General features: G+C 39.4%; 1 protein-coding gene across 5 annotated transcripts in view; it reads left to right on the forward strand.

Moving 5' to 3' along the window:
- Positions 1-329: 329 nt before the first annotated feature.
- The window catches only part of ndrg3b (ndrg family member 3b), a 69,594-nt gene continuing 47,598 nt past the window's right edge, over positions 330-22,325 (forward strand). For 4 of the 5 annotated variants that reach the window (XM_047160370.2, XM_047160372.2, XM_017487327.3 and 1 more), the window contains exon 1: positions 330-438. The gene's annotated coding sequence lies outside the window, so the exon portion shown is untranslated. Of the gene's footprint in view, positions 439-5,164; positions 5,217-22,325 lie in introns of those variants that run through there. The other variant, XM_047160371.2, reaches the window with a different exon arrangement.

Below are 22,325 nucleotides of genomic sequence, written 5' to 3' on the forward strand. Positions count from 1 at the left end.
AAGGGAGTAGGTGGTTTTGGATGTTTTTACATACAGTAATTGAAACTCTAAATGTGTGAGCTTAGTAGATAGCTATTACTTTGAAATATTCTCACCTGGGAAGAAAAACAAAACTATAAATATAGTTAGTGTAGGTGTAATCATTACTACCGCTCTTTATTCTGTAAGAGCTATGGAAAGGGCTGGATCATAAATAGTCCTTTACTGTATTTATACTGCACTATGTAGTGTAAAGCATTACGTAATACGTGTTGTAGTGTAGTGCGCTCGTTTCGGGAGCAGGATGGGATCGTTTGGGATGTCGCCATGGTTGCTCTTGACTCCGCCCCTTTGAATAATATTGACGTTACCCGTAGCAGAGATGTGCAGAGCTCAGGAGACAGCACACACACGTACATACGCCGCGTCTCAGTCCTGCTCCTTTCTCCTAGCAACACGGTGAGTAGAGGTTTTTTTATATATATATTATTAATTGATATATATTTTTCATATAAATAGTCGGACAGCTTTTTTATTTAAAAAAAAATCCTTCCTAACATTGAATTTGCTGACATTTTTGCGCAACCGAGTGAATATCGCGTATGAGCTGTGAGTCTCCCTGCTAGCTGGCTAACGGTGTAGCTCCACAGCGGCTAGATACTTAGCTGTCACGCTACCGAGCTACTAGCTCTCATGAACCTTTCACCGCAATGTCCTGTTGAGATTAGACGCCTTGAAAACGGAGTGCGTCGGATACTTTTAAACCGTTCTAAGCACTACTGAAGTGTGTGTGTGTGTGTGTGTGTGTGTGTGTGTGTGTGTGTGTGTGTGTGAGAGAGAGAGAGAGAGAAGCTAGCAGGCTAAGCCGTGTCCAGTGTAGAGCCAGGCTCAATGCCAGAAGGTCACTCCTCTCCATTACAGCTGCAGGACAACCGAGCAGCTCGCTTTTTACCGGTTTCCTACTATATTACAGACACACACACAAAGCGGCGGTTTATCCAAAATAACTTTATTATTTTTTCAGCAATTAGCTATACAGATATATAAAACACTCTTGCAGTACATTTCTAATTAGTTTTAGTGTAAGTATCTGAAATGTTATGTAAAAATGAGACACGTCAAGTTTATTCAGAGTTCAGCGTTAAGGCATCATGTGTGGAATGGCTTCCATGTGCTTTAAATGATAATGAATTCCTTACAAAGATTCAGGACCATAATGCTGTGGGAATAATGAAACACTGTTTAATATGCTGTATTAATGCAGTTTGATCCTGCAGCGCTGTTGAGTCCTCGATTCTGATTGGTCAGAAGAGTACAGTCCTCTATTCTGATTGGTCAGAAGAGTACAGTCCTCTATTCTGATTGTTCAGAAGGTATACTCCTCTATTCTGATTATTCAGAAGAGTACAGTCCTCTATTCTGATTGGTCAGAAGAGTACAGTCCTCTATTCTGATTGTTCAGAAGGTATACTCCTCTATTCTGATTGTTCAGAAGGTATACTCCTCGATTCTGATTGGTCAGAAGGTACAATCCTCCGTTCGGTTTGGTCAGAAAGTGGTGGTGAGGTTTTATTAACAGCAGCTCTGACACTAGGGTTAGGGTCATGGGGCTTTGTCTGATTTTGTGTTTTTTTTTTTTCCACGGTGGCTTAATGGTTAATACGTGTGCCTCACACCTCCGGGGTTTGAATACCACCTTCCCCTTGTGTGTACGCGTGAAGTTTGCATGTTCTCTCCGTGCTATGTGGGTTTCCTCCAGGTACTCAGGTTTCCTCCGTCAGTCCAAAGACATGCGCTGTAGGCTGAAATGGTTTTTCCGAATTGTCGAAGTGTGTGTGTGTGTGTGTGTGCGTGTGCGTGCGTGCGCGCGTGCGCAGTCGTGGCCTGTGATGGGTTAGCACCCTGGCCATTGTGTCCACCACCTTGTGTCTCAAGTCCCCTGGAATAGGCTCCAGACTGTAAAGTGGTATGGAAACTTATTGGATGAATGTGTTTTTTTGAGATATTGTGCTTTAAAAAAAAAAATTTATTTTAAATAAATGACAGTATATTAGATGATCTATTAAACGACTGGAAGCAGCCAGTATGATGTACAAATTTCATATTTAATCTTTAAAATATTTAAATGTTAAAATTTTGGAATATTTTTTTTTTTTTATCTTTTCTGTCTTTTCAAATACCCAAGCCTGTCATTTATTTTTTTAGTTAATTAGTCAGTTAGTTTTAGTGCCACGTAGAAAAAAATAAGTCTTAATATTTTGAGAATAAAGTCGTAGCAATACAAGATTAAAGTTAGCAGATTTGAGATTCGCACACAATTAAACACACAAAAAGGGCAAAATGTTTATTAAAATATATATTCAGTTGCAAGAGAATGCACATTTAGTCATGTTTGTGTGTTTATTTCTTGAGAAATAGAATTGCGAATCTCGAATCTACGACTGTTCGATATCAAACTAATTTTACCTTAACGTAATTTTGACTTTAATCTTAATTTATGAAATTGTTGTGTTTTTTTTAACGTGGCATTAAAATGCCGTCATAGTTGGTTATCTGTTTTATTTGTTTTATAATTAATTTATAAATATAATAAATGTATTTTTGTAGACATTTTAAACACAAGGTTTATTATTAATGCAGCCCTATTGTATTACTGCCAGTGTGTTTGCAAACCTGTATATCATGAATTATATCATGTATGGTAGAAATCTCTTTGAGAATCGTGATGTGATTTTTAAATTAATGAAATTATAATTTTTTTTATCATATCGTCCACTTCTAATAACAGGTTTATATTAATCCACTTCTTGTAATACATGATCATCTCTGTAGTAAGCCCATACACAGGGGCATGTATAACGAGCGCTGTTCCCCATGGCAGAGCTGTGCAGCGGTCTGATGTTAAGGAAAAAAAAGTGCAATTTTCGGTTATGAGAAAGTGTGTGTGTTCGTTCGTTTGAGAGTGAGGGAACGGCTGTCTGTAGTGTAAACACTAATGTAAACCGTAACAGGAACTAACTTGTCTCGCAGGTCTTCCATAGTATGAAACGCAGCTTTAAATAGATTAAGTATGTATGTATTTATTTATTTTTAATAAATAGTGATTAATGTTCATTGGCAATTTTTCTTTTGTTTTAGGGAAAATAATCAGCGTCAGTATAATTGTTTTTTTCATTTTAAGTATTAATTTAGGGCTGTAGTTTCAGTGCTCTTTTTTGTGCGTAAATAAAAAAAATAATGCATAAATACTTATATAAACTTCACGTCTTATATCTGAGTTTAAATAAAGTAAGTGTGTCTTCGTTAAATACGACTCAAGGACTGCGAGTGCGGCTTTGCTTATATGATTGAAATGCTGTTAAAAGGTGTGTTTGTACTCATCACAGACCGTGCTGCTCGCCTGCCTCACACGCGCGCGCACACACACACACACTTGTTTACTCCATACTAGCTAGTGAGAAACATCTGATAAAATTAGGCCTCTTAAAGGAATTATGTTTTAGGCGGTTGGTACTGCAGAATATTTCATCCTGTTTCTTTTGTGACGTCAGAACACTACAAAAGCAGCTCATTCAGTACGTTTACATGGACAACAATAATCTAACATTAACCCGATTAAGACAACACTCTGATTAAGAAACTAGAATGTAAACAGCGATTATTGATGACCTTAATCCAACTAAAGTCATACTCGAAGTAAACACAAATCGAATTAAGACTTGTGGAGTATTGCTATTTTAGTCGCATGAAGTACCTTGAAACGCACACGACGTTGTACTGTGACAGACAACCGCACTAACGGTGAAATGCCCGCCAGGAAATGTAACTGAATTGGTCGTTAACAGGCTGAGGTAAATTCATTACCGTTAACTTGGCCGGCTAAGTCACGATGGAGATTACAAAAAAGGTTTTTAAATGTTGTGAGAACTGTTTTCTTATTTAAACCTTCAACAAGTTAACAGTTTATTCGGGTATTGTTAAAAACGTCCTGTTTATCCAAGGTTTAATACTTAAAAAGAGCTGTGCTGTCTTCTGCCATTTTTTTTTTTTAGCTCGTTCACACCTGTCCCATTGCATTATGGGAATTTTTGACTGCTGCGAAATCTGGTCCGAAGCAGTATGCCATCCGGGTATTTCTCGCCTGCTGAGAATTTGGACATACTCTTGCTCTGACGTATTGCTTTTCGCCCGCCGTAGGGTGGTACGCCATTTCGGACGCAGCCACAGCGTTATTCGTTTAATGTTTGTTTAATATAAGAGAGTTTGTCATTGTACTGTTTTGTAGTTATGGTTAAAAACACAACCCCCCCCCCAGACACACACACACACACACACACACACACTCCCGGTAATAAAAACACAACACACACCCCCTCACTCCCGGTCATAAGAATACAACCGCCCCCAGTGATAAAAACACAACAACCCCAACCCCCCGCTGATAAAAACACGACAACCAAACATAACATAGTCAACATCAAGCAGGAGCTGGAATGGGAGTACCTCAGCTAATAGCACATACACGTCCACACATCTGCGTCGGTCACCAGGACTCGAGGAAAACATGAAGCAACACACAAACACATCTCTCTCGCCTCACTAGGTGAATGCAGGTTAAAGAAATCGGAGAGGGAAACGGGCCTATACATGTCTATACAGGTCTATATGCAGATGCGCGAGTCTAGACTGAAGGAGAACGCAGGAGTCAGAAGTATTTCTGTGGCTACGGAAACTGCAGACCCAGCAGACTGTGAACGAAAAGCCCCGTCCTTCAGACACATCTGCAGAGGAAGCTTGGCCTGAGAACTACTGCTTCATTTCAATGATTGTCCTTATATAAAGCCGGATGTTTTATTGAATCGAGCATGAAAAGCTAAGGCGCATATTCCGGCACTGCTTATTTCTGTGGTGTTCAAATCGTAATCTTATCAAACCCAATTTTGTTACACCCATCAGGGCTTCATTTCCGTGCTTTATTGCTGCTTGTGAGCAAAATAGCCCGGACCATCAGATTATTACAAACATAAGTTTCCCACTGTATACAATCAAATAAAGCTTATTCACCCAAAGATGTAAGCTGGGCGATCGATTGAAACCAGCTCCTGGGAATTATTAAGATGATAACTTCGTCTGTGAAGAATTCGAGCTGTGAAAATGAACAAAATCTCTATCTTCTGCCAGCAGGTATGTGTTACGAGGTGAATGGAATTTAACCAAGGGGGAAATGGAATTTCTCTGTAAGTCAGCGTGTACTCTTTTCTCTTTGAGTGCAAGTGTAACGCTTCATGGACAGTTTGCAGGTTACCGCTGTAGCAATTTGGCTTTTAATTGTTGAGATTAAACATTAGTGCAGGTCATAGTGTTAGAAATTCACTAAGCATAAGGTCCACGCACACACACGCACACACGTTTGCCTGTGTTGCTAACCCTGCCGCTAACCCTGCCACTTTCCCTCAATACTAGGTGAGGAAATCTATAAAGCAGCAGTAAAGCTGTATGATCCGTGACAGCGGTTTGGAACGTGGATCATGTACAGCGTAGGGAAACATCTCTGAGCAGCGCCCACTTCACTTTCATGTAAAGTCAGATGTGACGCCTGGGCTGAGGGGGTAGGATTAATCGTTTTTAAAAAAATGATGATGCTTCAACCGTTCATGTCTTTTATTCGCACAGCCCTGTTTATGTGTATGCTGCGCTGTGTTTTTGTTCATTGTGTTAAGCATGTTCTGCTCTTCATTTCCATTCCGGATGTCTCTTAGTTGTCGTGTGATCGAACAGGGGAAATAAAGTAAGTGAAAGAAACGTCTTTAGCTGTGGATCTTTATGCGGTATAAAGGACTCGCGAGGTCAGGCTTGTCGTACTTTCTTTCTCTGTGTTGTCTAATATTTAGCCATTTCCTCTGGAGGATGCACCCACTACTTCAGTTCAACTTAATTCAGTTATGTCGCATGTCGCAAAGTAGATTATGTAGACATTGTCACAAAGCAGCTTTAGAGAAATCTGGTTGTAGCTCTAAGTGGCAAGACAAACACTCCCTGACACGACATAAAGAAGAAACCTTGAGCGGAACCAGACTCGGAAGGAAGCCTATGGCGCCTTTCCACTGCACCCAACATTGGTGATTATTTTCTTAGGCTTTCAGTACCATTTTTTCATTTATTTACACACACACCAGAATGTATATTATTCATTTAGGACTGTAGTTTAATTCAGTGTTTTTTGTGCATCCATAAAAATAATGCATAAATACTTATATACTTAGTTTAAATTTTTATATATATATATATATATATATATATATATATATATATATATATATATATATATATATATATATATATATATATATATATATATAAGTAGGTACATAAACAATAAACTGAAGAAAGTTATTGTCGGTGACTCTGGGTATCTGCTAAAGCTAGCTGCGTTGCACTACGTGCGTATGACGTCATGCGCCGTTGACTAGGAAGCGGCGTATGCTTCCGGGTAGTAACAAAACCACTAGTGTTCCATTTGAGACGATATTACCTTTCTAAAATTCATACACTAGACGGTAGAATACACAGTGTATAGTGTATAGTACTTCATTTGGGAGACAACTTTAGTGTCTTTGCGTGTTTTCGGAACAGAAATAACATGGTGAGTAAACATGTCCAGTGCCGTGCACAGACCAACTAATCGATCATGAGATTAGTTGACAAAGATTTTCATGATCGATTATTTTTGATTTATCGATTACTTGTTGCAGCTCTTGTTCCAAATTAACATTTTTCATGAGTAAATCATAAGCGTTTATTGTTTTCATATTCATCGAGGACAATCCTTCATAATCATACAAACCATCATCTACCAGGTCTTACATTTTTCAATGCCTTGTGGACGTTGAGTAAAACCCAGCTGAAACATTGATTCCTTCTTGACCTCTGATTTACGAGGCACATCTACCATGTTAAAGATTTGCCGTGCCTGTCCAAGCCAAGCTTATATCACTTATTGCTTAATGTCCCCTGATAACATTACTTAGTGCCTCGTCCTAAGATCCACTAACTATATAGGAGCATGTGTCTTTATTTCTGAGGTCTTGCCTCTGTGCCAGTAAATCAAGCTGAAACCTCTCACGTTAATTGGACCTTGAACCCATAGTGCATAATGAATTTCATATACTGGTTTGTCTGAATGCCATAGAGTTTCTAGAAGCAGCTTCATGGCGTGAAAACTCCCGTTGCTTGTTGTTGCTCTGTTCTTATCACCTGACGTCCTCTCCTGATCACTATACCAACAGCCTCCCTGGGCGACAGCTGCTCTGTGTTTTCTCACACCCTGTACTTCCTGTCTGTTTTGCTCCTCAAAGGCCTCCTTCACTGCACTGACAGCTTCTATTTCTGGTGTCTGGACAGGGAGCGAGGTGGGAGCGAGTAGTGGACATTACACCCACTTGATTGGAGCTCATCTGTCTACTTGGATCATGTAATTTTCCAGTATTTCAGGCTGCAGTGCTCTCCAGACGACAGTGGACAGGTGTCAGTAGGTCGCAGAAAGCGGGAAGTAGACGATTCGTCATGGCGTAATCAATTTCCGTCATAATATCATGCTTGATTATGGCACGCCAGTTCTTGTCCCCGCTGTTTTTTATTCCTGCCATTGTCAGAGCTTGATTAAGACCTACAAAGGCCACTGGGGCTGCGGTGACTCCAAGGGCCCCTTCCATTGTATCTGGGATCTGCGATCAATAATAAACGATGTGTCTGTTTCACACAAACAGTAACATTTCTATTCATTCACAGCTGCAACCAAAATATATTTTGAAAAACGTATTGAGCTTTTTTCCAAAATGAAATGCTACATATTTCAGCACAAAAAATGACCCGTGATGAACTTATGCTTTGAAGAACGTCACGTTCGGGACGTGGCTGGAATTGGTAAGTAAAGGTCCATCTTAAAAATTATACACGCGTCTTTGCATATTTGGCAAATAGATTTGAATGCGCCCTAACTAAGCTGCCATGGACATAAAGTACAGCAAACAAAGCTCAACTACTGAACGTCAACAAGTATGACAGGCGCTGTCGCATCATACAACCGCAGCTAGCTGAAGGAACAATCAGGTTGGTTGGGTTGGTGGGTGGGGCAACTTATGGAGCTAACTATTGTACTAACAGCTGAATTCAGCAAACGTACTTAAAGGTTATAGATGATTTCAATCAGGAAAAACAATAATGAAGTTACTGCGCATGTCCATTCCTAAAACGTTTCAGTTTGCGCCATTTTTAAATGTAAAGCTGTCAAAACAATATGATCAGCTCATAATTTATAAATCTCCTGAGAAGTGAAATAACAAGATATATACACAGAAATGAACAATAAACGATCGGTTGTGATTTTATCCCCCCCCCCGGACTTGAAATTTGAGTTTGAAGTGACTTACCCTAATGTGTCTCGTGACCTTGTTGTGAAGGTGTATTGTAATTTGGCAGTGGTGAAAGTGTATCATAATTTGGCTGCTTACCACTACTTTCTTAGAAGAAAGGTGCCAAATATTGGCTCGTATAATGCGGGTAGCATCTGTATTGTGAAGTTAGTGAACAGACTCGGCATGGCTTATTGCAAGTGAACACCATACATGCGTAGCTGGGTGAGTTAGCTAGCTAATTGGTTAGTTTTCTTGTTCAGCAAGTGGACTCATTCCTCATCTCCGTATTCAGTCATTTAGGATAGAACATGCAGTTCATATTGGCCTCTGGTTTTAAACGTCGGTGATTATCAGATTAGGCGAGGTTTGTGTTAATGTTGCTGTAATTCCTGTGGCTGCGGACAGTACGTAAGGGAAGGCTTAAATGCCTTGTTTGTCAGTGACCTGAGGGAACATCGAAATAACAGAACAAAACAGTCCTCATTTTCATTTTATCATTCTGTCCTTAAATCAATCCACCAGACCCGTGAATTATGTTTCTTCGCTGTTGTTTCGAACGCTTTTTCTCACCAACCGGATATTTCCTAGGAACAGTGATATCGCTTCCTGCGCTCATGAATATTCACTTGAAATGGTCTGTATGCTTAGTGATTACATGAATCATGGGAGTTCATGGAATTAACAGTGATTCCCGCAGCCACTTTCTCCTGACGTCTCTCATTTGCCCTTGTAAAGGAGCAGCCACTGTGAAATGCCTGCACTTGTGGCTGTTCAATTCAGTGCTACGTTATTCATGAATGACTGCTGTGTTTTGAATGGTGTCATAAACTGACATAAACACTGCCAACCAGTTTAGTTTGTTAAGGGCCTTCTGAGTTATTCTTTTAAAGCGATCTGATTTATTTATTTTCTTTTGTCAGCCTTGTGAATGTTCTATTCATCTCTATTGTTGAGTAATTGTAACGATTGGGCTGTTATTGGAGCCACAAGACACAAAACAGCAGAAGGACAAGTACCTAATTGTTATATGTGAAGTATTGCGTTTAATATAAATATATGTAGCTTGCAAAAACACAGTCATTTTACTCTGAAATAACTAAAACGTTGACATCGCAACACACTGTAATTGGTGTAAACCCTAGGGAGGTTCATGTTTAATTAACAGTTGAAAATCTGCTCATCATCAGTTTGCCTTGGGAATGTATTATAATTTAAGTAGCTACCTGTGAGCATTGTGAATCTGTATTTACACAAAGCTCAGTAACAGCAGTTCTGTTAGAACATCAGAAAAGTGTGTTAACACAAGTGTGCTGTGTTATTATTAAGTGCGTATAAGCTTTAGCTGTGACGTATCAGTCTGAACTGTCTGTGGTGATTTGAGCAAATACTCAGCTCCTTCATCTTGTATCTGATAGTCGGATCCCTTTTATATTATCAAACCTGCACTGATGAAGCAAATCCAACATGCTTGAGAAATAGGGCTGGGTATTGCAACCAATTGGCGATTCGATTCTTATTTATATGGTTTTGATTCGATTTCAGTTCAGTATCGATTAGTTATCAGTATTTCATTTAAAATATTAGTTTTGCAGACATGAAATCCATGTTTTAATATAAATGCTGGTAACTGAAACCCTTCTACTTGGCTATATTACTGAAATAAACGTTTACGTTAACAGTAGGGCTCACACAATTATGTTTAATGACTTTTTTTTACTTTGAGTAACAAATATTGTAACAAGACTTCATTAATATGTGCATACAGTGCACACAAGGTAAGCACAAACTGCAAACAAACCGCACATTACTGTAAAAAAACAACAACAAAAGATTGTAAATGTGCAACAGTGAAATTAAACCGTTTTAATTCAAAATTCAAAACATGAAAGATGGCGACTTGTTCAGGTCGAGAGGTGAATTACAAATAATATTCACATCCTCTCATTCGGGGTTTTCCCGAATCCATATCGTTTCATTACACTATCGATTAAATTTGGAGAATCAATATTTTTTACCCAGCCCTATTAAGAAAGTAACACACACACACACACACATATATATATATATATATATATATATATATATATATATATATATATATATATATATATATATATATATATATATACACACACAATATTATATATACACATATGTAAATTTATATGTGTGTGTGTGTGTGTACACATAAGAAATGCTGTAAGACAAATATGCTTTTAAAAATAATTAAAGGTTTCGACATTAAAAAAGCTCATATAAAAGGCAGTAAACAGTCAGTATTTGGTGTGACAACCCTTTGCTTTTGAAAAATGCCTCAGTAGTGTCAGGTGTGATTTGTGCAGTCTTATAAGGAAATTAGCTGGTAAGTTTTGCTGAGCATCTTGGAGAATCTGCCACAGTTTTTCTGGAGATTGTAACTGTTACAGTAGCTTCTGTTTTTGCAGATAAGCCCTGATGTTTTTTTTGGTCTGAAAAGTGGTTTATTATGTAATACTTTGCTTTCTTTACTGTACTTTTTTTCCATAACACTATGAATATAAAATGTTTTTGTACTGATTAAATAAACGTCTATAACAACATTTGTATTTAAAAAAATAAATGAATTAATTTTAAAAAAGGGTGTCTATGACTTGGGCAATTTGCTGAGTGTATCCTATTTTAACTCACCCACGTGTCTCCAAGGCAGAGTTCTATTTTTAAAAGCTTACTGAATAACAACCCATGTTATTTGGAAGTTTAATGACTATTTACTATGACTTTGGCGGCTATTGTATGAACAGACCTTGTTTAGTTACTTTTCTTCGACTTTTCGTAGTATTATCCAGAACAGTTACTTGTTAAGGTGGTTTAATATTAAGCACCATTAACAAGAGCCCTGACGCTGAATATCATGCCTAGTTCTGGCAGCGTCATCTGCACTTGTAGTCGAAACGTGCTGGTATTTTAGGAGAGTGGTTTGTCCTTGACGCATCGACTGTGCATGAAGGATAAGGGGATAAATCCCCCTTGCAATGAGAGAGACTTCAACGTAGATACGAGTTTGACTTTCTCACAGTTGCTTTACCTCCACTGCACACTGGTTGCCTCTGTCTGCATGAAAAGCATGGGGGTGATGTAGGTCATGTGCTAGTAAAGTGATCCTGCCCACAGTAGGATCTGTTGAATATTACATGGACTTGCAAACAGAGAGTTGTTTTTCCCATTGAGCTGTGTTTCCTGTCTGCTTCACTTTATATCCCTGGATGCCGTTACACAGAGACATAGCACCACCATAATCGAATCACTATTGAACTGTGTTCTGTGAGAAGAACGATCGCGCCCATTCAGCACAATAACACAGCAGGTAGTGTTGATGCCTCACAGGGTGCAGGGTTTGATCCTGAGCTCGGGTTACTGTCAGTGCAGAGTTTCACAGGTTCGCCGTACAGGCCCCTCTGAAAGTATCGGAACAGCAAGGCCAATTGTTTTCACTATACATTTCAGCTTTCATTTCCTCATATTCACATCTAGATGTGTTAAACAACTTGGAACATGGTACCTTTTGTTTGAGCCCACACATCTGTTCAAGTGATCAGAAATACTGGAACATTTTCTGATAGATAGGTGTTCCTTGCTGCCCAGGTTGATTGATTGATTGATGAATTAATAGCTCTGAATGTCTACTCTTGGTTTAAGACTTAGGTTTTGTCTGTGAAGACTGCATTTGTTCTTAAAAAGGATAAACCAACATGAAGCTCTGAAAAAGAAACTGCTGGTATACTTACAACCAGAGAGGTTGGAACAGGTCGGCCACGGAAAACAACAGCAGCTGATGATGGAAACTTTGTGAGCACAATAAAATCGGCCTTGCTGTTCCAATACTTTTGGAGGGGACTGTACGTTCATGTGGGTGCTTTCTCTGGTTTACTCCCACCTCCTATAAATATACACTCACTGAGCACTTTATTAGGATCAAATTTCTGAATTGTTTTATTCAGAATAAGGTCAATAATTAGATAATTGCTGTCCATGTAAATGTAGTCAATGAAGTAAATGTGCTTTCAGATACAGTCATGAATGTAAATCCAAGGCACTGCGTTGGGTGTGTGTGTTTGTGTGTGTGTATGTATATGTATGTATATATAATATACACACACACACACACACAATATAAAATTACACATTCCTTTAACTTTTAATTTTTAGCGCAACTTTTTTCCCAGAGGTATGTGACCTACTAGAGTGAGGTAATTTGAGTCGTGCATTTGGGAATCGTGCTGTTTGGGCAGTGCCTCTCAGGCCAGGCTGTAGAAACAGAAATTATGAAAACAGTTTTATTATTTGTTCGTTTGTTTTGGCCACGCTAGCATTTTCAGTCTGTTTCCCAATAGTTTGTCATCCATGATGAAGTTTGTTTTGACAACATGAACATAAAAGACCCTTTCTTGTGCACCCCACTGTCACTTGTATACTACACAACCTTGTCAGACATGAAATTAAAACTCCTAACTGCACTGCAACCGCCATCTTTGAATTGTGGACGTTACACAGATGTCCACAGAACATACTCAGAAGAGCAGATTAGGAAAGATGTATTTTTTTTAGTATTCAGCTGTGTGTGTGTGTGTGTGTGTGTGTGTGTTGTGGACTCTGCCTCACACTTCTTTCACTTATCCATGCTGTTTGGGCTCATGATTGTGGGGCTGTACTTAATAAAACAGTCAGGTTTCATTACATTTCAGCAAATCACAGGTGGGAAAAAAAGGACGAACCGAATTCACTCCTATAACAAATGGAAAACAAACTTGCAATTAGATTTGAAAAGAAAATTTTATCTGGCAATGTTTACATATAAAGAGGCTTTTTTTTGTTAGGATGGATTATAAATATATTTATATGGCACACTTTATTGTGTTTATTATATTTGCAGTGCAAGTAATTTTTGTGTGAAATTCTGTGTTTAACTAAATAAATATGACATTTTAGCTGTGTATCCTTGGTATTGATATTGGCTGATAAGCTTGAGTATCAGTTACTGAGACAGTATAACAACTGAGGTCCTCTGAGGAGCTTTTCAGTGCTGTGAAAGCTGTTTTAAAAGGATGCTCATGTCGCTGCTGCTGTTATAAAATCCTTATATTACACTCAAAGAAAACAGCAAAGTTTAATCCATTTGTGTTACTTATTATAATTTAAATAAACCACGATCTGCATCTGTGAAGCCTAATAAATGTTTTGTTGCTGCAAATTAAATTTTTGTGTCCATTTTTCAGCTGACTGTAAATATCCATGCGCTGTTGATATTTGGGTTTAACCGAATTCCCGTAAATCTGCATGCAAAGAAGTGGTGTGTAGAGGAAATATGCTGAAATGATCATAAACAATAAGCAGAAATGCATTAAGCCAATTGTGTTGCACTGTTGAAGACACGTTTGCATTTACTACACCACTAGAAATAACGAGAACAGTAGGTCTAGGATGGATTCCAGAACAGAAGACTGCATTTGTTCTTAAAAGGATAAACCCACATGAAGACCAGAGAGATGTCTGTCTATGGGAGAAAAGCAAGCCATTTTGAAGCTGAGAAAAGTGGGAAAATGTATCAGAGCAGTTGCACAAGCATTAGGCATAGCCAATACAACAATTTGGAAGGTCCTGAAAAAGAAAGAAACCACTGGTGTTACTTGCAACCAGAGAGATTGGAACAGGTTGGCCAAGAAAACAACAGCAGTTGATGATAGAAACAATGAGAGAGTAGCTTTTTTGTTATTTTTTAATTTTTTATTTATTTAGGCAAAATGAAAAACAACAATAACAAGATAAAATCATAGAGTATGAAGTTCCTGGTATGATTATGTAAAAACAACAAACAAAAAAGAGATAAGGCACTGTGCCATACTGCACAAGCTGTGTAAGAGTGCCTGCTACAGCAATAAATCTCCACTACTAATGGATAAAGAGACTCGATTTGCTTCTTTATTAGAAAGCCTGATAATCTCCTATTGGAATGAGACCTTCGTCCATTTGGCACATTTCCAATGTGACCACTTTTTAGCTCATTTCATTACAGACAAAGTCAAACAAAGAAATTTGTCCCTAATTTGAGCAATGGAAGCCCTCCGCTTATTTGTGACTGTGGGACATGTTAGTGCTGTGGTGATGATAAGTGGCGTTTGGTTTGAAATGCTGTACAGTGAAGAGAGTGTGCTCACAGGAGTAATTATGGTTCTCTCTGACGCCGCCGGCAGCGTACAGCCTGGTTACTATGGTGATGAGGAGAAAAGGATGGGCTGGAGCTCACTAGTAATCAAAAAGGCTGGACTCTCCTGGAGTCAAGATAAATGTGGACTCCAGGCGAGGATAGAGTCTGCTCTCGCATGTGTGGGTGCAAGAGTCAAAAAATGAACTTGAGTTTTAGAGATGGAAGGTTAAACAGGCCGAGTGGCCATTGTTGTTGGTCTTGTGGATAATTGTAGAGTAATTATTTGTCTTTTAATGGAGCCGCTTTGAGTCAGTCAGAGAAAGATATTTTTAAATGGGGAGACATTAGCTCAGATTGAACGCTGGAACGCTTAAATATGACACTGGAGTTGTTGCTTATGTTTTCTCATATCTTCTGTATGCCTCTGTATTAGCACTTGCAGAGTTTCTTCTGTTAAACAGATCAGGTGCAGTACCGTGAGGGGGGGAAAAAAGTATTTGATCCCCTGCTGATTTTGTACGTTTGCCCACTGACAAAGAAATGATCATTCTATAATTTTAATGGTAGATTTGTTTGAACAGTGAGAGACAGAATAACAACAAGAAAATCCAGAAAAACGCGTGTCAAAAATGTTATAAATTGATTTGCATTTTAATGAGGGAAATAAGTATTTGACCCCTCTGCAAAACATGACTTAGTACTTGGTGGCAAAACCCTTGTTGGCAATCACAGAGGTCAGACGTTTCTTGTAGTTGGCCACCAGGTTTGCACACATCTCAGGAGGGATTTTGTCCCACTCCTCTTTGCAGATCTTCTCCAAGTCATTAAGGTTTCGAGGCTGACGTTTGGCAACTCGAACCTTCAGCTCCATTTTGGTCTCATCTGACCACAACACTTTCACCCAGTTGTCCTCTGAATCATTCAGATGTTCATTGGCAAACTTCAGCCGGGCATGTATATGTGCTTTCTTGAGCAGGGGGACCTTGCGGGCGCTGCAGGATTTCAGTCCTTCACGGCGTAGTGTGTTACCAATTGTTTTCTTGGTGACTATGGTCCCGGCTGCCTTGAGATCATTGACAAGATCCTCCCGTGTAGTTCTGGGCTGATTCCTCACTGTTCTTATGATCATTGCAACTCCACGAGGTGAGATCTTGCATGGAGCCCCAGGCCGAGCGAGACTGACAGTTCTTTTGTGTTTCTTCCATTTGCGAATAATCGCACCAACTGTGGTCACCTTCTCACCAAGCTGCTTGGCAATGGTCTTGAAGCCCATTCCAGACTTGTGTAGGTCTACAATCTTGTCCCTGACATCCTTGGAGAGCTCTTTGGTCTTGGCCATGGTGGAGAGTTTGGAATCTGATTGATTGATTGCTTCTGTGGACAGGTGTCTTTTATACAGGTAACAAGCTGAGATTAGGAGCACTCCCTTTAAGAGTGTGCTCCTAATCTCAGCTTGTTACCTGTATAAAAGACACCTGGGAGCCAGAAATCTTTCTTATTGAGAGGGGGTCAAATACTTATTTCCCTCACTGTAACTTACATAAAGACGACTTTGAAGTTAAACACGATAAAATTCTCCCTTCACCCAGGTCTTCATTTCTGACCATCCCCAGTATCCCTAACACCATCCCAACCCTTTCAAGCAGCCCCAAACTGCCACTTAGGGTCATGTGAAAAACTAAGTACACCCCATGGAAATTGTTGGCTTTTTTAATACATTTGGACAAGCAAACATTTGATCATCTTTGAAACAGTGCCTATTAATAAAGTTGATGTAGCTTTTAAAAAAAAATATAAGGAAACTGAGCTTTTTCAATCATTTATTCAACAGAAATATCATTAGATGTGATATTCTTCTGTGGAAAAAGGAAGAACTCCCTTGGCCTCAGAAGATAGTATTGCCCCCTTGAGCAGAAATAACTTCTTGTACATGTTATGCATAATTGTCCACCAGGCTTGTTGGAATTTTTGACCACTCTTCCATGCAATATTCTTTCAGTTGCAAGATGTTTGAGGGTTTTGTTGCATGTACTGCATGTTTCAAATCCCCCACAACATTTCAATGGGATTCAAATCCAGGCTTTGACTAGACCATACCATAACCCTCCTTCTTTTTGAACCATTTATTTGTAGATTTGCTAGTGTGCTTAGGATCATTATCCTGTTAAAAGGTCCTCGTTCGGTTCAACTTCAACTGTTGGACAGATGACCTCACATTATTTTCAAGCACTCTTTGATATGATGCAGAATCTATAGTTGAATCAATGAATGCAAGCTGTCCATTCCCTGAGGCAGCGAAGCAACCCCAAACAATAACATTTCCACCACCGTGCATCACAGTTGGTATGAGGTGCTTCTCATGAAAATCTGTCTTTGGTCTTCATCTGCTGTTACTGTAGCCAAACAACTCTATATTTGATTCGTCTGTTCAGAGCACATTATTCCAAAAGGCCTGGTCTTTGCCCATATGCTCATTGGCAAACTGAAGTCTTCCAGTTGCAAGATGTTTGAGGGATTTCTTGCATGTACTGCCTGTTTCAAATCCCCCACAACATTTCAATAGGATTCAAATCCGGGCTTTAACTAGACCTGCTTCTCCTGAAAAGCTCTTTTTGGTCTGCACCAAACATGTCTGCTGTTACTGTGGCCAAACAACTCTATCTTTGATTCATCTGTCCAGAGCACATTATTCCAAAAGGCCTGGTCTTTGCCTATATGCTCATTGGCAAACTGTAGTCTTGCAGAGGCTTTTTCCTGGCTCGCCTCCCATGCAGTTCAAATTTGTGCAATGTCTTGATGAGAGGGGTATAAATAAGACAGGTTCCACCTGCAGTCCCTAAGCAGGTTCTAATCACTGGCACCCAGTCTTGAACACCTGATTCTAATTTTATGGATTTGAAGGTGTGAAATGTTGGGGTATTAACTTTTTCCATGTGACTGATGTTTTTTTGTTTGTTTGTTTTTGTTTTTTAAGTTCATTTCAATTGTGAAAATTACTACAAAATGTGAATTTTATGTTTGATAGTGTATCAACTTCATTAATAGGCACTGTATCAAAGTGGATCAAATGTTTGCTTGTTAATTCTTTTTAAAAAAGCCAACAATTTCCATGGGTTTTTTTTATTTTTTCACATGACTATCTTCATTACATCTACAAGCATCTCTTCTGTCCTATAAATTATTATGCATTAGGGGTCCCTTAGTTACTGCAAAAAGTGATTCTGGACATCACTATTATAGGCGGTTTTGCTGAAAATCCACACCACTATTAACAGCTATGTAAAGCTACAAATGACTTTCCAGCTTTATTGCTTTTTAGGCTGCACTGTTATAATACATAACAAAACACAAAATAATAAACTTGTGTATCAAATTACACTATTTAAGTATGTATTTATCTATGTGGGTGACATTGCGGCTCAGCTGACCAACAGTACCGTCCTTGCGGCTGAATGACCGGCCTTCTTTCACCTTAACAATTTTTTTTTTTTTTTTTTAATTTTTATTGTTGTTCCCTTTTCTACTCTGCATTAATTCCTCAAAAGGCAAAGCTTCCATTTTATTTTTAGCTGATTAGAATTGAGTCAGATTATCCTTGTAATCCTCATTCATGCGCTGGTCATTAGAAGGTTGTTTATGTTTTGCGTCAGTTTATTTGGAATTATCAGCACAAATCTGCTGAACTCATGGATATGTGGTCTATGCTTCAGCGGTTTTCCACTGAGCCCTGAATAGTGTTGTTTTTTTTTCTCTTTTCCATCCAACATCTTTGTGCTCTACAACGATCAGCTATAACATTAAAACCTCCTGCCTAATATTGTGCAGGTCCCCGTTGTGCCGCCAAAACAGCTCTGAGCCGTCGAGGCATGGACTTCACAAGACTGCTGAAGGTGTGCTGTGGAATCTTTCACTGTGACATTAGCAGCAGATCCTTTAAGTCCTGTAAGTTGCGAGGTGGGGTTTCCATGGACCAGACATGTTTGTCCAGCACATCCCACAGACGCTCAGTCAGATTGAGGTCTAGGGAATTTGGAGGCCAAGTCAACACCTTAAAACTCATGTCATGTTCCTCAAACCATTCCTGGGCAATTCTTTGCAGTGTGGCAGGGTGATTTATCTTGCTGAAAGAGGCACTGCCATTAAAGGGATTACTGCTACCATGAAGGGGTGTACTTGGTCTGCAAAAATATTTAGGTAGGTGGTATGTGTGAACGTAACATCCACATGAAACCAGGACCCAAGGATTCCCAGAATATTGCCCAGAGCATCACACTGCCTCTGCCTGCTTGCCTTCTTCCTATAGTGCATCCTGGTGCCATCTCTTCCCCAGGTAAGTGACGCACACGCACCCGGCTATCCACATGATGCAAAAGAAATTGTGATTTTTCATACCAGGCCACCTTCTTCCATTACTCCATGGTCCATTTCTGATGCTCATGTCCCCATTGTAGGCACTTTTGGTTGTGAACAGGGGTCAGCATGGGCACTGCGCAGCCCCATACACAGCAAGCTACAATGCACTGTGTTCTGACTCCTTTCTATCACAGCCAGCATTAACTATTTCAGCAATTTGTGCTACAGCAGTTCTCCCTCAGACCAAATGGTCTAGCCTTCGCTCCACATGTGCGTCAGGTAGCTTTGGGTGCCAATGACCCTGTAACCGATTCACCAGGTGTCCTTCCTTGAACCACTTTTGGTAGGTAATAACCACTGCACACTGGGAACATTTGGAAATGCTCGGACCTAGTCGTCCAGCCATCACAATTTCCCCTTGTCAAGTCGATCAGATCCGTACGTTTGCCCATTTTTCCTGCTTTCAACACATCAACACTTTGAGAACAGACAGTTTACTTTCTGCCTAATATAACCCGCCCCTTGACAGGTGCCATTGTAACGAGATGGGTCTAATCAATGTTATTCACTTCAGTCAACTGTTATTCACTGTCAGTGTATTTATGTTATGGCTGGTCAGTGTATTTTACTATAGTAAAGGTACTTGATTATGTCCCACTGTTAGTTTGTTTCCATCTTTTACTACCTGTAATTCCGATAATCACCCACGAGACCCACCAGCATTATTTCAAATGTAAACTGTTTTAGCCTGAGGCTTGATATTTTTGAGGTTCTTTTTTTTTTTTTTCTAGTCAGAGATAAACTTGCAACATGCCATGTTCTGTTCTTCTAATTTGAAAGGCATAGATTAAAGAATGAATTGCAGCTTGAACTTGCTAGAAGTGTTGCATTTCACTCTTCCGTTGTTGTAATAATGGAAATGCAAATCTGTCTTTCGTGAAAGAACTGACAGAAACGAGCACAACCCACATTATCGTGAGCAGTGCTATTTAGATTTACATTGCAATTCAGACCATGCACTCACAACCTGACTCCTTAATGCTTGGGATATATGTGTGTGGTTGTCTGGGAAACGCGTTGGAAGGAAAGCAGCTAAATATGCAAAGGTCATGCTCGGTAAAGAGTCAGTTTATCAAATGTGCTGGTAAAAACAATTTTTAACTCGCTGTTGACTCACTTCCTCACAACAATTCCTGGCACAGTGAACGAATGGCACAGGTTTTTGATTAGTTATGTGCTGTGGTGAAAGGGGCACAAGCCTTATCAATTCCTTTTGTAGACAGACACCGGCTGTTAATGATGACGTGCAGGTTCATCATGCACATTAACACAGAAAAGTCCTTACACACACTGTACAGATGACTGAGGACAACGTTTTAAACTGTTTAAATGACCCAATACTACTACTACTAATAATAATAGTACAAGAGATTTAGCAGAACAGGAGTTACTTCATACTTTTTTGTAGTTCACTTTAATGTGTTCCTGTTATCACTTGTTCTGTAACAGCTATGTTGTCATTCCCTCACCAGCACTTTTTTCCTCCCCCTGTCTCTTAAGTTTACTAAGACAAAATGCAGCAAAGCTCTCCATCCTGAAGACTTTCCTCAGTTTACAGCTGATTCTTACGTGCTGACACTGGAGTCTCCTTCCTAAAATGTAAATGTAACCCCCCCCCGCCACCACCACCAGTTGCATAATAACCTGTAACGTTGATCTATTTACGTTTCTGTTCGGCGCTTATCTGTCATAATCATTTGTACCCCACCACCACAAACTCCGCTGTAAATGTCAGACACAAATAGAGCTGTCTCATAGAATACCCTTTTTGATTTGCCCCGGGGGGAACGGTCAGTCTGTGTCAGATAATTGGCAAAACACTTTCCACATGAAAACTCTTGAGTAGTAACTGCAGAACTGTTCAGAATACGCAATACATTAGTGCGACTGCAGTTTCTCTCAGTCTGTTCATTTGTTGTGACTGGCTTATTCTTCACCTGTAAGACAGATCATATGACTACATTGTCTCAGTGCTAAGAATCAGGGACGCATCAGTACTTATATTGGGATTGCGGATTGGTCTTACTCCAAAAAAAATTAAAAAAAATAAATAAAACCTTCTAATACCATTGTCAATCATGTGGAGTAAGCCTACTGCACCGTCAAAGCGAAAACTGTTTGCATAAATAGCAAGAGGAGGAACTACAGCATCTTCCTACAATATGAGTAACCTGATAAATAATCTTCATTTTTTAAAAATTTAATTAAATTTTTATTTTATCTTTTTTTTTTTCTTTTCACCAGTGACCAAAAAATGGAATTTCCGCCAGTATTGGGTGTGCTCGTGTTCACCATTACATTTGTACTGTAGTAGTGTTTTGACTCATATGAAAGTAGACGCACCATGCTTAAAGAATTAGTAGTTTTTCCTAAGTATTTATTTTATACTATTAAAGAAAGTATGCTTCACTTTTTACGCCTACGTTAGGAACAGCGTCAAGTACGTTTGATGCAAATTTCGTCATCAGCATGCGTGCCGACCGATTTTTCTAACTGTGTGTACTTTGTTCCCGCAGGTCGCACATGCGCATTTAATTCTTTTGCACTATTTAGTTGTTTCACAAGGTGGCAGCTGTGACCCAGGGCCGTTCATTCTCAACGTAGTTGAAGAATAAACGGAAGAGACAGAAGCGAGTGCAGATTAGAACGTACCCGCATTTCTATAATTCTAGCCTTAAAGAGTATAAGGATTTGTATATACGTGTTAATCATGGTGACAGATTGCCCAAGCATTGTTCTTCGTGTTGTCGTCGTCCTTCATAAAAACAGACCTGCTTTACTGCTCTGTACTGACTCTAGGCCAGGAGGGGTAGTGCACATGCGTCAACCGCCTGTGTACGCGTACATGTGAAATGGAGTATACTATGAAAGGCTATGCATACAACTGTGTACATACGCTAGCGTACACATTAAAAAGAAACAAGTATACTAGAGCCTTTAGTTGTACTGTCCATTTTATCTCTGAAACAATGTTACTGTGGAGAGGTGTGAATTGTTTATCCCAGCAGGGGGCTCACACCCCTCCATTTCCCATTGCCCTGCTCACCAGCAACTAAACACAGGCCCTGTTTACACTAGCGCGTTTTCGTTTTAAAGTGCATAACTTTTGCTACGGTTATGCCTCTCATCTACACTACTCCGCCGTTTTCAACGCTCGAAAACGAAGACTTTTGGAAACACCAAAGACCCAGTTTTATTTTCAAAACTCCGGACTCGCGCTTCAGTGTAAACGGAGCAAAACGCAGATTTTGAAAATGAAGGCGTGGCTTCACTCACATTTGCCTCCCTGATTGGGTCTTCTGGATCATTGCGTATCCTTCCCCAAGCTTCCAGTACCA

The sequence above is a fragment of the Ictalurus punctatus genome, chromosome 15, assembly GCF_001660625.3.
Source record: "Ictalurus punctatus breed USDA103 chromosome 15, Coco_2.0, whole genome shotgun sequence".
NCBI lineage: Eukaryota > Metazoa > Chordata > Actinopteri > Siluriformes > Ictaluridae > Ictalurus > Ictalurus punctatus.